Raw genomic sequence first — 17,732 nt, 5'->3', positions numbered from 1 at the left:
CAACATAATTACAATCATGTTGGGAAGCTCTCTGGGCTGTGATTCAAGAGAATTAACCCAAGAAAAACAAAGGCATTTTTTTAATTTTTAAAATTCAAATTTAAGTTTTTCTATATTATGTTGAATAATTGTTTCTAACCTATCCAGAAAGTTCATAAATGATTCCAATATTGATTTCCAAGCATAAACATCATAAATAGAAAACATACAATCTTATGCAATTTGAAATATAAAAAAAATCAAAATTCAAATTGTAAATATGAATTAAAGGGTGATTGGAACCTTACCAAGGATTGGAAAACACTCTTTCATCCTTAGAGAAGCTTTTGGAATGCTTACATCTAATTTTTAAGGTCTTAAAATGAAAATTCGAAAAATCTGAAAGCTTGAAGCTTGAATGTTAGGTATTTTATTTTCTTCGATTTGAAGGTGGAGGGTGGATTCCTTGGTTTCGAATGACTCAGGGGGTGTATTTAAAACTTCTCTATGTCGGTGGAAGCTTCAAGTACACTAAATCAGAAAAAACCATTAATGACATTTTGGTTGTTCTTGATCCCACTTGAAGATATAAGGATAAATCACCCCTATGGGGGAGTAGTAGAAATGATCACCGAAGTATGGTGATCATTTTATCTTTTGAATCAGCCGAAAAGGTGGACTATGGGCTGAGTTCCAAGTTGGAAAAATAGAAGACGAATCTTCATCCTTATCTTTGCGGTGTCGCGATGAGGAAGACGATCGGAGGACAAAACAATGTCGTTTGGCGCGCGTTTGGCATCATGTCCGCAATCCGTCAATGTGACGTTGCGTCTGGGCGTTCCGTTAACTATCTGGCTAACAAGATTTAACTAATTTTGTATCTCGTGAGCACGCACTCGTTCCACTACAACGTTCTACGCGAGCGTGCCTGAAGTGTTGAATGGAGATCCAATGCTCATCTGATGACTTTGGTTGTGGTTCTAACTTTATCTTCTAATTTCGGCTACACCCGATTATAAATTTTATTTTTATTTTAAAACCTTAAGGGTTTGTGTGAAATTGAATTTTCTTTCACCCTTTGGCATTTAATTTTGATTTTTTAAATCCTCAAAATATTAAAATAAATATTGAAAATATTTTACCAATTTATTTCATTTTATTTTTGTGTTACATAAATAATTTTGGGGGATGAAATAAGTACCTCATTCATCCTAAATTATTTATTTTAATCCCAGATTTTTCTAAAATTATTTTAAAATAAATGGTTAAAACATTTGTCCCAAATATTTTATTTTTATTATTCTGACCATTTTTCTTAATTAATTAGGTCTTATTTATCACAATTATTAGTCTAATTAATTATTTTAAATGGGTTTTTGGCAAAGGTTTAATTATTTTGATTTTATTTATTCAAAAATAAATTAAAATGTTAATTTTCATTTTATAAATTGGTAGGTAGATTTTTAGTGCTTATATTTATATATATAAACAATAACTTATCAACAAAATCAAATAATATATAACTACAAATGTATTTCACGTCTTAATCGAAGCACTTACATTAACGTGTTTTGAACGATAAGCCACGTGAAATGACAATGTTTGAATTTTTTTTGGGTGAAATATTTTTACCGATATAATCCGTTCAAATAAATAATTGGCTGAATTGTGATTTGAACATGAGATATGCCTTTCGTCTCACATTATTACGTCCGAACTTCGAACCACTATGCCAACGTGCCTTTTCATTTTTTGTTCTCCAATTTTATTCTTTCTAACGTTGATAACTTTATTTTCATAATTAAGAAAAATATATTATTCTTCATTTACTCAACTCTATCAACAAAGGAATATAAATGATATCTTAATATCATAATCAAAAAGTAATATATATATATATATATATATATATATATATTTATATAAAAGACAATCTAGCTATATGCTTATATAAATAAATAAACTATCTTTTTTGGTTAATAATCATCGTACCACATTCTTATTAATTATAACACTTAATTAATTTAAGAATGTATAATTTATAATTAATTATTTTAAAATTGAAACCATACGTTTCAATTATAATTAATTTTAATTACTATAAGTAAATTATAAAAATTAATTTTTTCTGAAAATTTAAAACTAACTTTTTAGTTATTTTTTTTTTTATTTTTATTTATTATTACTAATAATTTTAGTAACCAACAAGCTTAGTATTAAAAAGAAAATAAATTATTGTTTTCAATTTATAGATATCGTACCATGTTTCTTGAAAATATATATCTATATCATTATATATTAGCTTATAAAATTATGCTTTGAAAAAAGATGATGTTAATAATTAACATTACATTTATAAAATAAAGATTTATCTTTATTAGTCAATACTTCTATTTCTTCTGATGAACAACTTCAACTTGTCGAAATAAGTCATACTCAGAACTACAACATCACAATTCGTATTTTTAAAATATTGAAGATAGAAACTTCGGTGACGCAAACTACTACATAAAACTGTTTTAAGATTGATATTATTTTTGTCTTTAAATCACATAAATATATAACTAAAAATACAATATTACAAGTAAATGAAAAACACTAAATGTATATGAACAACGAAATCACCAAATAAAGATTGATTTAATGCATGTATCAGACATATTTCCCTTAAACAGTTCATAATCTTCCCGTTTGTGTGCTAGAACTTATTGTAAATGGCTGTCTCTAAGGGTACAACGATTCTAGTAGTGATTCTGCACTAGAATAACTACGCATCGAACATGACAAAGATACGTGAATTCAATCACCGAGTTTCAACAAAAATGGTCTAGTCAAGAACTCGAAGATCATTCACAAATATAAAAAAAAATTGGAATTCTAGAGTAAGAAATGATATAATAATATTGTGGTTAGTGAAATAAATAAAGAATGTGTATACATTGCTGAGAATTAAATATTATAATTTAATAAGTCAAATATTTATTACCAATAAACATATTGTTTATTAATTTGCAAATTAGTTCATAACTAATTAACATTATTACCTATATATATTATATATTATGTATGTTATTTAATTTAAGAGTTCATACGCTTAGTCAATTGATAGACCAATTAAAGTTGAATATTTTATCATAACTTTATACTTTAATTTTCTGTTTATTCATTAATATTAATTATACAATTAAAATTTTATTATAATTTGGATCAACACCTTTAATTCACGTTTGAATTTAGGGTGATTTTAATTTATTACTAATATTTTTAATTTATTTTTATTAATAAAATTAACTTAATTCTAACAATATTTTATTTAATAAAAACACTATTTGGATCAATTTTTAAATTTTATATTGTGTTCTTATCCTTTAAAGAAAATGGTGATAAAACTTTATTCTTTATGTGTTGTTAATTAATTCCACATTTGATTCATGACAATCTAGATTTTATTCTTTTATAATTTATAATTTTAGTTTTCATTTTGAAATCTTATGTGTTTTCAGGGCCGGCCCTGAGATTTTGGGGCCATATGCAAATTAAAATTTTGGGGCCCCCTAAAATAGTAAAAAAAAAAAATTTTAAATTTTAATTAATAAAATAAAATATAAATAATTAATATATTATAATACGAGACTAAAAAGGAGATATAAAAATTATTTTTATAATATATATTTAATATTAAAGGAGAAAAAAGAGGAAAAAATAATATTAATAATATAATATTATTAAATATAAAAAAATGGGGCCCTATAAAAGTGGGGCCCTATGCAAATGCATTGGTTGCCTTACCCCAGGGCCGGCCCTGTGTGTTTTCAAATAATTCTTGAAATGGACTTCAATTGGTATGTTCAAATAATGCTTGGACACATGTATAGTCATCTATGGTCATTCTTTGAAGCTACAATATAAATCAAATGTGTTTTGTTATTTTCGAAATATGAATATTAATAAAACTTGATAAATTTTGACATATGATTATGATCATAAAATATCTTCAACGTTTTTGAATTTTAGATAGGTTAGATTATCCTCTTATTTACAAAAATATAAGTAAATCGACATTTTTCAAAATGATACCTAAAGACATCTTAGAAAGCCATAAGAAAATGAGTTTTTAATAAAACCTGGTTTTTGTCATTATGTAGAATTTATTGGGGAGCCAACTAAGAACTCATTTTAATAGCAATTGATCTGAACATTTCACACGATCAAGATGATTCATATAACTATAACTTTTTTTTATTACTTTTTTTTTTCAATTTTAACTTTATGTAGGTCATATATGAAAGCAAGACAGTAAGATTCTTGAACTAAGAATTTATTAATTCTTGTTGTCATAGTTTCATAGATATTTGATGGTAAATTGAATATTGATCCAAACTCATTAAATTTGTGTACATCATGAATAACCTAACTATTAAATTTATTAATACTAAATATTGGAATAATTTTAGGTTTTCATCACATCTTACCCTCCCGTATACATGTATGCTTTCCATACAATTTTTTAGTAATTTTTAATAATGTGCCATTCGAAATGTAGAAGTATGATTAGGAGCAGAACGAGTATGAGCCTTAAAAATAGGTTAGAAATAAGCTTTTGTTTTTGGTGCATATCGAAAATAAAATTCTGTAAATAAATTGTGTAAAAGTAGTCATGTCTAAAGTGAGAAACTTCATAGTAAAGTCTTTCCATTCATACATACGTGTGAGCCACAGTTCCGAGACTCTTTCCCGCACTTAAATTAGTACAAAACCTAAAAAGAATCTCTAAAATAAAGACAGAAAAAAGCTAAAAGATGAATAGCGCGACTCATAAAACAAGATTGGTAGAAGAGCCGAGTACATGACCGTTTTGGGACATAAATGTTGTGTCCACCCTATTTAGAGGTGTTTCCCTAAAAAGTTTTGCAAATGTTTGAAGCATTGTTATAGGTCCAAAATGCACTAAAATATTGCAATCTCAATGTTATAAATAAAGAGTAGGAAAATAGTGATTTTTTTTACCATATATGTATTATAATAAATTCATCTAAAGCATGTATTTATTATGAAATTCATAATTTTAAACGTTAAAATGATAACACTGTTTATTTTAATTTTCATCTTATTCTTTTTTCTATGAATGTTAAATTATCTTATCTTAAATGGTATCTCCTTCATTCTCTCTATACATGTTAAATTATCTTATTCTCTCCTTCTACCAGGATTAAATCATTGAATACAGTTACTTGACAACTAATAAATTCTTCAAAAAAAATATAATTTGTATGGAGTCTTCTCAAGTAATCTCGAAGTTAGTATCTCTGATATTCAAAAAGGAAGATTGATAGAGTCCTCTACGAATTCGGTTGTTCATGCAAATCTAAACGAATTGGAAGGGCTCATACATAGATGTGTAATTACAAAACAAAGATATTAAATTCATAATATTTGGTTAGATTATGATAAAAAGGAGTAAGGACTTAATCTATATTTGGTTTGCTCTTATAATAATTTGAAATTTATATAAAGATTTCAATTGTTGATTCATACATATTTTTATACTTTTTGAAAATATTTTAGAAAGATTTTTTAAACTTTTAAATACTTTAGTTGCATATATGTCGTCTCCCAAATTCTTTCATTTCCCCTCCTTTTTATTAATCGAGTTATCTTGATTCAATTCCGATAATTGAGAATTTGATTCGTCACCAACTCGCATAAATTCACCAAAACAATTGTAGTCAATGAGAAGTAGGTTTTGAATTTGTTGAAGGTTAAGTTTATTCCAAATCATTGGTGAATCGATTTATTTTCATTTCATTGCAATCCAATGTGCAACAGAGTTAATTATCTCTTAGTAAAAACTATTTTGAAACCCTTGTTAATTTCTAAACATTTAAGAATGTCTATTTTTTATCGGTTTCACTTTCGAGTATGTGTTTGTTTATCTTTAACCATTTGAGATTTTTAATAGCCTATTGACAATTAGAGAATATGATAAAATCATTGAGATGTAGTTCCTTTACCATTTTCGTTGTTATTCTTCAAGCCTCCATTTAATTAATTATGACATCAATACCTTTAAAAGATATTATCCTTTTTGTAATAATTTCTCCACTTGACTTGCACAATATCACTATAACATAAATATTTTTTTACTCTTATTGATGGACGCATCCACATGTGCAACATTAGGTGAATTTGTTATTGTGTTTATTACAATTCACTTATTTTTTGCGGACTTTTCTTTCCAAATTAGCCTGACCATATGCTCGAAGTTCTTGTGCGACAGTTATAATAATCCGGTTCTCGTACATAATTTTGATTTCTAAATGTAAGATTTTTTATTGCCTTCCATATCTATTAGTATGTATATCCACACAATTTTTTAAAAATTGATCATCGTCTTTCTTTTCAATGTTTTTTAAATTTAAGAGTATCAAATCCTAAAAAAAATCATTATTGTGAAGATACTTAATTTTAATATTTGATTTATGCCAAATATGTTTTACAAAATCACAATCAAGAAAGTGTGTTTAGATTTTTCATTTGAGTTTATACATTGATTAAATTAATTGTCAATATCACATTTTTTGGAAAGATTCGTTTCCATGCCACTACTTCATTCAAGACTCTCCACATATTTTATTTGTATATTTTTTGAAAATATTATAGAAGAATTTTTAAATTTCAAATAAAAAGATCTAAACATCATATACCAAAATTTAGAATGTGAAAAAAAATGTTAATTACTTTATAAATGATTAAGAGTCACAATATAATATGGTTTAATGAAGCAATATGGTTTATAGGCACTACATAAATTTTGTTATTTCTCATATATTTATGTTGTTTGGAGAAAATTTAATAAGTGTATAAACAATAATTATGTTAATTTAGAATCACCTGAAAGAAATTGGGTCACTAAAAAGAAAAAAATAATTAGTTTTTTTTTTTGTCAAAGGAACACCAACAAAAAAATATCAAAATTCTTAAAGCATACAAGCATAAGAACAATAGATAAAGTAGATTAGAAATAAAAGAACTCAATAAGACTTTTAAATACTTGAGTTGCATATATGTCGTCTCCCAAATTCTTTCATTTTCTACCTTCTTGTATTCGTAGCTCGATCGGAGGTCAAGCCTGTAGTCCGGCAGAAAAACAGAAGTCGTCCGTAGAAAGTGATACGTGAATTGCTCAGTAGTGCTCCGCCACTACCGTAGCTGGCGGAAATAGCTTAATGGTAGAGCATAGCCTTGCCAAGGCTGAGGTTGAGGGTTCAAGTCCCTCCTTCCGCTCCTGGCTTCGTCGTTTATTTAGTGGTAACGAGTGGAGTGCATAAGCCCCTTAGAGGAAGTGAAAATCAGAGACATTAAAGACGGGAATTGGGACTCATTCCTGAGAATAAATCCAGAAGGACAAAGTATACTTGATCATATAAGTAACATACAACTATAGGACAGACCGGATATTCATGAATGGAAAGATGAGAACAATGAGAAGCTGGTATCGAAGAAAAAATGGGAGGTAACCCAGGAAAAAGCGCAGAAAGTAGAATGGGCTCCTCTTGTATGGTCAACGAAGATTATCCCTAGACACCAGTTCATCCTATGGCTCGCTTTGTGGGAAAGACGCAGCACTCGTGATCGTATCAGCAAGTATATGAGCATCCTGGACGCGAGTTGTCTTCTATGTAGAGGAAATGAAGAAACCATAGATCACCTATTTGGGAGCTGCTGTATTGCTTCAGAGCTTTGTGACAGATTCTATAAAAGTCTGGAGCTGAAAAGTTTCCCGAGCGAATGGAATGAAATCAAAGATGCAACACTACTCAAAGCCAAGGGAAATAGATTTGCAACAAGCGTGTTCAAGTGCGGTTTTGGAGCAGTGGTTTATAACATTTGGTAAGAACGGAATGCAAGGGTATATGGCAGAACCCGTAGAAGCGTTGAAGAGTTATAGAAAGATATTGTATCGGATTGCAACGCCCTCGTGTGAACGTGGACAAGAATTCCAAGCACGGAGTAGAACTGGAATATCTATAGGAACTGAAATTTTCTGTTTTTTAAACTCACTAGAATTGAAAGAATTGTAATTAGATAATTCATTTACGTTTTTAGCTTTTTAGTTTTTATTCAGAATGTTTTGACTTCAAAATCATTCTAGGTCTGTCTAAAATGATCTCTTAAACTCGTGATTTTTTCCCATTTTTAGGAATTTTTAATGAAATGGCGCTAAGTTGTTTTTCCAAAAAAAAAATAGCAAGGCGAGTAATAGTTAAGTACTGTAGAGCTCCCACCAGGCTACGATATAAGGAGACATCAGCAAGAAAATGACCTTCAGAGTAGAGAGCTCCATTTTATTCATCGAGTTATCTTGATTCAATTCCGATTATCGAGAATTTGATTCGTCACCAACTCGCTTAAATTCACCAAAATAAATGTGCTCAATGAGAAGTAGGTTTCGATTTTGTTGAAGATTAAGTTTATTCCAAATAATCAGAGAATCTATTTCTTTGCATTTAATTGCAATCAAATGTGCGACATAATTGAATTATCTCTTTGTCAAAACTATTTTGAAACCCTTTTTAATTTATAAACATTTAAGAATGTCTATTTTTATCGGTCTCACCTTCCCGTATGTGTTCAACTTTAACCTTTTGACATTTATAATAGAAAATTGACAGCTAGAAAATATGATAATATCATTGAGATGTAGTTCCTCTACCATTTTCGTTGTTAGTCTTAAAGCCTCCATTTAAGTAATTATGACATCAATACCCTTAAAAGATGTTGTCTCTCCTGTAATAATTTCTCCACTTGACATGCACAATATCACTAGAACATAATATTTTTTTACTATTATTGATGGCCGCATCCAAATGTGCAATTATTTGATTTGGGTGAATTTGTTACCGTGCTTCTTACCATTCACTTGTTTTTTACGGACTTTTCTTTGAAGTTAGCTTGACCATATGCTTGGAGTTCTTGTGCGGAAGTTATAATAATTCGGTTCTCGTACATAATTTAAATTCTAAATGTAAGATTTTTTCTTGCCTTCCATATCTCATAGTATATTCACACCATTTTTTAAAACTAATCATCCTCTTTCATTTCAATATTTTTTAAATTTAAGAGTATCCAGTCCTAAAAAAAATCATTATTGTTAGGATACTCAATTAATATTTAATTTATGCCAAATATGTTTTACAAAATCACAATCAAGAAAGTGTTTAGATTTTTCATTTGAGCTTTTACATTGATTACATTAATGATCACATTTTTTTTTAAAGATTTACTTTCCATGCCACTACTTCATTCAAGACTCCACATATTTTATTTGTATATTTTTTGAAAAGATTTTTGAAGAATTTTTAAATTTCAAATAAAAATGTCTAAACTTCCTATCCCCAAATTTAGAATGTAGAAAAAAATATTAATTTCTAAACTTCAATTATTCTAAAAATGTTCATGAGTCGCACTATAATATGGTTTAATGAAGAAATATGTATAATAGGAACTACATAAATTTTGCTATTTCTCATATATTCATGTTGTTTTTAATAAGTCTATAAACAATAATTATGTTAAAAAAATTTAGAATCACCTGAAAGAAGTTGGGTCACTATAAAGACAAAAGAGAATTAGTTTTCTTTTGTTAATGTAAGACCAACAAAAAAAATATATAAATGCTTAAAGCATACATGCATAAGAACAATAGATCATGATAAAGAAAAGAACTCAATAAGACTCTTAAATACTTTAGTTGCATATATGTCGTCTCCCAAATTTTTCATTTCCCCTCATTTTATTCATCAACTTATCTTGATTCAATTCCGATTATCAAGAATTTGATCCACCAACTCGCTTAAATTCACCAAAACAATTGTTATCAATGAGAAGTAAGTTTTAAATTTGTTGAAATGTTAAGTTTATTCCAAATCATCAGTTAATCGATTTCTTTGCAATCCAATGTGCGATAAAGTTGAATTATGTCTTAGTTTAAACTATTTTTAAATCCTTGTTCATTTCTAAACATTTAAGAATGTCTATTTTTATCTCACTTTCAAGTATGTGTTCAACTTTGATGTTTTGAGATTTCTAATAGCCAATTGAAAGCTAGAGAATATGATAATATCATTGAGATCTAGTTCCTCTACCATTTTTGTTGTTATTCTTAAAGCCTCCATTTAATTAATTATGACATCAATACCTTTAAAAGATATTATAATATCATTGAGATCTAGTTCCTCTACCATTTTTGTTGTTATTCTTAAAGCCTCCATTTAATTAATTATGACATCAATACCTTCATTTTAAAAATTATGACATCAACACCCTTAAAATTTAAGATATTGTCCATCCTGTATTAATTTCCCCACATCACATGCACAATATCACTGCAACATAATTTTCTATGTACTCTTATTGATGGTCACATCTACATGTGCAATAATTTGTGCAATAATTTGATTTGGGTTAATTTTTTATTGTGCTTCTTACAAATCGCTTATTTTTTGCGGACTTTTCTTTCAAGTTAGCCTGACCATATGCTCGGAATTATTGTGCGATAGTTGTAATAATTCGATTCTCGTACATATTTTGAATTCTGAATGTAAGATTGTTCTTGCCTGCCATATCTCTCCACACAGTTTTTTTTTCATATGATCATCCTCTTTCTTTTCAATATTTTTTAAATTTAAGAGTATCAATCCTACAAAAAATAATCATCATTGTGAGGATACTTAATTTGAATATTTATTTATTCAAAATGTGTTTTACAAAATCACAATCAAGAATAATGTGTTTAGTTGTTTCATTTGAGTTTTTAAATTGATTACATTAATTGTAAATGATCATATTTTTTTTGAAAGATTTGTTTTCCATGTCACTACTTCATTCAAGACTTTCCACATATTTTATTTTTAGTGGGCTCTCAAAGTTTCAAATTTTTCCACAAATATCAAAATCATTTTGTAAATTATTCTCGTGGTTGACTCGAGTATTAGTTACATAACTAGAATTAACATTATGTCCATCATTAGATTAATGCCAAACATTAATACCATATTCCTCTACACTTGCTAAAGGAATTGACAAAATTTCTGACATTATATCAATATTGAAAATTTTCTCAAGAATTTCAATATTCCAGTTTTTCTCATCGTCTAGTCAGAATTCATTGGCATGAGTTTGAGAAAAATTATCTGTGTTGTTTAGTTTCGTACCGATGGAATCCATTTATGTTCTCAAATCTTGGTTGTCTTTGCATTTAGAAGTTTCCATCTCATTTTAACATCTAGAAGACCCTTGCCTCCAAATAATATTCTACTAAATCCATGATGAATTAACTTTGTCTCTAGCATCCCATAATGATGAGTTATGAAAGTATGTAGCCTTAAAGGTTTTTGTTCACAAAGAGTCTTGACTGTGTGCTAATCTCCAAGCTTATTTGGATAACATAACTCTATTAATGCTTTTTACAATCTTTGAATTCCACTATTTTCAAAACTAATTTTCAACTAAAAATTATTTATTAGTAGAGTGATTCGTTTAAGGATTGAGATTGGGAATTAAAAATATTCATAAGATAGTTTGGAAGTGATTGTAATATACTTTTAAATAGAACTTCATTTCCAGGTTGTGATAAAAACTTGACTCTCCACCCGAGAACACATCCTTCAATATTTCCTTAATAAATTATTAAGCATTTTTTTTTATCAATCCACTAAATGTGATATTTTCCTTGCATATGTGATATTTTCCTTGCATGCGGGCTAGGAGAAATGCTTATTTATTTTAATGAGATTTTGTTGGATTATTAGAAGTGTATTTTGACTAAGGATGATGCATGATTTATTGAGATTAATGAGATGACATGATGCATGACAATACTAATTGAGAGCATCCATGTTTTTATAGTCTCCCTCCTTTCTATTAGTTTGCCCAAATACAAGTGAATAATCTGCAAATAGAGTTTTTGAGATTTTTAGTCAACTTCTTCCAATTTTGATCCCCGTAATATCTCTAGAAACAATTAATTTATTAATAAATTTAATACAACCTTCAGTAGAAAAAGTAAAAAGATATGAGGAAAGTAGATCTCCCTAACAAATGCCTATAGTGGGGGTAATTGTTGGCAATGACTCTCCATTAAGCTTTATTTCAAATAAGACCGATATATTAAATCCATAATCTTGTTGGTCCATTTATTAGAAAATTTTATTTTAATCATGGTTTGGAAAATGATGTCTCTCACTCCAATTTATCTATGATTTTGCAATATAAAATTTAAGATCAAATTCAAATATTTTCCCACTTTCTCTTTCTAAATATATGCATGATTTCTTGTGCAATGAACACATTGTCTTGAATTTATCTTCCTTTAATAAATCTGCATTGTGTATCTGAGAGATGAGTTAATTCATCCATGGTTGTAATCAGGTAGCCATGATTTTATGATGATTTTATATGCAAACATAAGATGATTTGTCTAAGCTATGTAACTTTTGTTAGATTTTTCACTTTTAAAATGAGGCTGATAATTGTCTTGTTGAGACTTTTTGCAATCTTGGGATTGTGGTAAAACTCAATGAGTAAATTAATAATATATGTTTCAATTGTGTCTCAAAAGTTCTGAAAATATAATCTAGACAAGACATTAGGACCCGGTGCCTTATTTAGATCAATGTCAAATATAGCTTTTTTAATCTCTTCATTTATTGAGTTTAGGTTAGCATTTCATTCCACTCATCTGTGACTTTTGGTTCAATGTAGCCGATGATAGATGCCATGTTTCTGGTTCCACTATATTTACATAAATCTTGATAATTAAATTGTCAATTCCACTCTCACTTATTTTCCATGTTCTAAAATCATCAACCAACCCCTAAATTCTATTTGTTTCTTTCCTACAAATGGTACTCGTTTGAAAGTATCGTGTGTTTTTATTCTAGATTGAAGGTATTTTATTTTTACTCGATCCTTCTTGTACTTTTCCTATATTTCCACAAAAGATTAATTTGCCTTTCTATATTAATTATGTTCTCCATGTCATGATGTGGTGGAGCAACATCTTACAAATGATTGAGGTGTCTCTAAAGCTTATTGATCTTTTGTTTATTATTCATTTATTTGGTCCATTCTTTGTTGATTATGCTTGTTCCTACAATTTAAGTTCTAACTGTAGGAGAATAAATTTTGTCCCAATGATGTTTTACAAAATTAGTACATGAATCATTATCAAGCCAATAAGATTCAAAACTAAATGTTTGTATTGTGATCTCAATAGGGGTGTGATCGAAACCTACAGCTGGATGTGCAACTAAAATAGTTGCACGTGGATATGTTCCTCTACACTCAGAATTAAAAAAACCTATATCAAGAATTTTATGTACCCATTTGTTTCCTTCTCTTCTATTAAACCATGTATAATGGTTTCCTCGACGGAGTATTTTCGTCAAGTTACATGAATTAATGAAGTTTTATAAATTTTATCATTCGAGCTTCATTAATTTGTTAGTTTGATTTATGGTCTGTGGTGTACATCGTATTATTGAAATCACCACAAACAATCATTAGAATATTATTTGTGGAAACTGTATTTACAATTATATTCCAAAGTTGAGTTATACCCCTTCTTTACGGACAACCATAAATAAAATATAGTCTCCAACTATTCTTTAGCCTTGGCATTTGGACCAAACTATCGATAAAAATTTGTGTGAAGCTTTACATCGTTCGACCAAAAGACTATAACGCATCCTTCTAGTTCAATTAGTGAGATGACACAAGTTTTTGGTAATTGTGTATCTCTTGCAATTTTCTAACTTCGTTTTCATTCACTCTTGTTTCTAGTAATCACAAAAAAAAATTCCCATCATCCCCACAAGTTCTTAAGTTGAGAAATTGTCAAGGCGGGACCAAACCCTTGAAATTTCCAACAAATACAACTCATTGAACGATTTAAGGCATTTTAAAGATTATCTTAGTCAACTTCATATATCGTTCATATGATTTTCATCTTTTTTCCCTTTCTCGACTGTCTCATTTTTTTCTTTTTTCTTTTACTAATAATTTTTGACTCCTTACTCTTTTTCATTATTTTTGACTCTTCCTTATTTTTCCTTTTTTTCGACTCCTTCTCTTTTTACGAATCCTTCCTTTTTTCATTTTTTTGACTCCCTTCGTCTTTTATTTTTTTTATAACTCCTTCCTCTCTTTTTTCCTTCCTTGGAACTCTTTTCACCAAACATTTAACTTTGTGGCTATGGACCAACTCTTGGATATTCATTTCAATATCGTTCATGTAATTTTATGTATTTTCTTCCCCTTATATAGATTCACTTTCATATCAATAAATGTGTCTGTACCAATATTTTTTATTTCTTATTGGATAGATTTGAAGAATCTTGAAATTTTTTCTAATTGCATCGTTTTGGATTTTCTATGTCAATTTGCATCGCTTCATTAAATGACGCTTTCATAGGTAGGGTGATTTTCTAATAGGGATTGGGAGTGAATGTGTATTTGGTTTCGAAATCTCTATGTCACTCTCTCAATATAGTGAACTTATGGGTATTTTTTGGTTGTATGAGTTTAATGGGATAACACAATTTATCCGGTTTTTCACACCCATTGTTTGGTTAGCCAATCCCCTTTGTATTACCTATAATAATTTGACTACATTCTCCTTGATACATTCTCCTTGATGTTTCCATTACTATTAGAAAGGTTATCTATTAGTCTTACCTGTTATATATGATATAATATGATCCTTTCCCAGTCATGGTCTCATCAAGTTTAAATGATTCATATGACTTAATTTGATTATATACCTCTTTTTGATAATCACAAAAATGTTCTACCATATTGGTTTTGATATCATCATCTCCTATGTGCTCGACACAGGTTTATCAGAATTTGTTAAAAAAAAAAGCAATACATTAGACTTTTAGATCTTACCATGGCATGTATTGGGGTTGAACTAAATGAGTAAGTATTAAGCCAAAATCCGAATTTTGTTCCCTCGATATCATGTCCATGTGTACCGCAACCAAAGAAGACATCACCTAATTTCTCGTATTTGTAAGTTACCCAGTTATTTGATTTGCTTTCTCTTGTGATATTCATACCTGACTTGATTGGTTTTGTTACATCAACGTTGACTCGGATCCTAACAAAGTTTAATATCCCTTTACGATTGATCGATCATTCCTCAATCTTTATTATTTCTCCTACGCCAACCGTTATGCTTCGGCTAGCGTCTTCCGTGGATAAGCATTGAGTAAGGCCATGAATTTGGATACAAATCGACATCTTTGAGAGATCAATATCTTTGATTAAATCGATATCATTCCATATCTTTCCTACCATCATCTAGTTCTCAATAACCCATGGTACTTTTTTTAGAAAACTTTAGTTGTCATTTTTTTTTTTTTTATCAAAAACGCTTAAAGAGCAGATGTTGAATTCTATTTTCCGTATTACCATGCCATTGTGTCTCAATTCTCTTTTCAATATCGTCAAAATTGATGACTTTCTGATCTTATTTTTAGTATAAACCTCCCAACTGCATTAAAATATTTGTTTTTCTCCATGATTATTATTAGTTCGATTCATGATCTGATTGAATTACAATAAATCATTAAAATCATTGATGTTGAAAAATCTAATAGAAATGTATAAGGAAATGATAAAACTCCCAAAAACGTTACCCAAATTAATAGAAAATTTATGAAAAAACAGCTCTCCAAGAAAAGTAACTGTTCTAAGAAGAAAATTCTAGAAACACTTTTAAAAATAATTGGTGTGATTTTGAGAATTATTTTTTACCTATCTACTATTATGAAAAATAATCTACCTAATGGCCAAACCAAAAAGGTGAGATAATGAAGTAAAAAAATAAATCTATTCAAATATGTCGATTTTGAGTAAAATGTAAAATTAATGTTCGAACAAATATCCCAGTTGAAGATTGTGCAAAGATAGAGACTCAATAGTGTGTTCAAAATCTTCAACTATATAGGTAGCTTATTAAGTTATTTATTTTTATTTTTTATTCATTATGAAATTTATGATAAATACTTTTGTTCTTAAAATTGAGAAATGAATGTAATCATGAACACACTAACTATTTATGTAAATGTTTTTTCATTTCAGCAAAAGAATCATCCTACATTCAGCATGCATACCATTGCTTCTTCATTCTCTTCATTGATCTTAGCATTAATCTCTACCACTCGGAAGAAAATGTCCTCACAAAGACCTCTAATACAAAGGGTTTGTCCATCTCCAACAAAATAAAATAAAATAAAATTTAAGCTTCGAATTTAAATTGTGATTTGTATGGAATCTTCCAAATCTGTAAGGTAAATGATGTATACTACAAGAAAATGGGTTATTTGTGACGTATATTTCTTACGGAATTTCTGACGATTTTATAATTAGTAACATATTTTCCATTTTTTAATAAACGTCGATATATCGCTCGTCAGTAAACCTTCCGACGAATACATAATCCGTCAGAAAATTTTGTGACGGTTTTTATTTCATAGGAAATTTTCCGTAGGAACATACATCAGAAACTTTGTGATAATTCCATAGAAATATCCGTCGGAAAATTCGAGCTAATTCCGTAAGAATATTCGTCGGAATTTTCTTTGTGATAATTTCATAGAAATATTCGTCGAAAAGTAATATATTTCTTTAAAATTTTATTTTTCCTAATTATTTCTAATATTACATATTTTTCTTAATTATCAACTATATTTAATAATAAAAATTAAAAAATAACTAACTATATTTTAAAAGGATTAAGTACAAATTTACTAACAAAAAACCATTGAAATTTGATGAAAAAAATGTGTAACTCAATAGTTTATATCAATAATTTTTCACAAAAGTGAAAGTTAGTCTCTACTCACATTTTAGTACTCAACTTTCATCATTTCTCATCCATATACATTAGAGCTTTATTCCTATTTTAGTAATCATCTCCAATTCATTTGCTCCAACTTTCATCACTTCTCATTCTCATCCATATGTATTAGAGAGACTTGTGAACAACAAATTTATGCAAGCCTATCATATCACCCTGAAAAATAAATATATATTAAGGACCATTGAGCTGAGTACGTTTCCATTTTCAGTTATCAAAAGATAAGATCCATTAAGTACAGAAGGATGACACAATACAATATGAAATAATTAATTAAGGTTTTAATAATGTTAGACCTTTGTATTGTTACATATGCTCAAATATGCTGCCAAAATTATCTCTATTGACAAATAAATTTCAAATACAATTATCTCTATTGACAACATGGTGTATCATCAATTGAGATTCATGAAAAAATCATAGCAAAAATTTATATTTCTTTCTTATAATAAGCAAATAGATCTGCATAGTGAATCAATGTATAAATATAAACAGTCTTACCATGAATTGAACAAACAAACTGTTGATATCCTCAAAAGTATCCAGTTTTCAATTGTGGTGGTAAGCTAGTGTAAGCCAGCACGCATAGCCGGGATTCACACGATAAAACAACATGTTAGAAAAATAACTTCCCTTAAGAAGACGAAAACAAACAAAAATGGTCAAATTTTGATATGGATTGCTTACCAAGTGGCCTGTTTTTGGTTCAACACTTATGAAAATGCAACTCCTTCTAAATTTTCATCACTTTTTATCCTAAAACTTTGGTATTTCTGCAAATAAAATTCTATAAAATACTGTATGATCCCGAAATAAGATTCATATATAT

At 28.5% G+C, this 17,732-nt stretch overlaps 1 non-coding gene across 1 annotated transcript; it reads left to right on the top strand.

The window, feature by feature from the left end:
* Positions 1–7,191: 7,191 nt before the first annotated feature.
* TRNAG-GCC lies at positions 7,192–7,263 on the top strand. Its single transcript has one exon. It is a non-coding gene; the product is annotated as a tRNA-Gly (tRNA).
* Positions 7,264–17,732: the final 10,469 nt, after the last annotated feature.

The sequence above is a fragment of the Impatiens glandulifera genome, chromosome 5 (assembly GCF_907164915.1).
Source record: "Impatiens glandulifera chromosome 5, dImpGla2.1, whole genome shotgun sequence".
Classification (NCBI taxonomy): domain Eukaryota; kingdom Viridiplantae; phylum Streptophyta; class Magnoliopsida; order Ericales; family Balsaminaceae; genus Impatiens; species Impatiens glandulifera.
The sequence above is the reverse complement of the archived record's forward strand: the minus strand, read 5'-3'. Positions and strand labels throughout refer to the sequence as shown.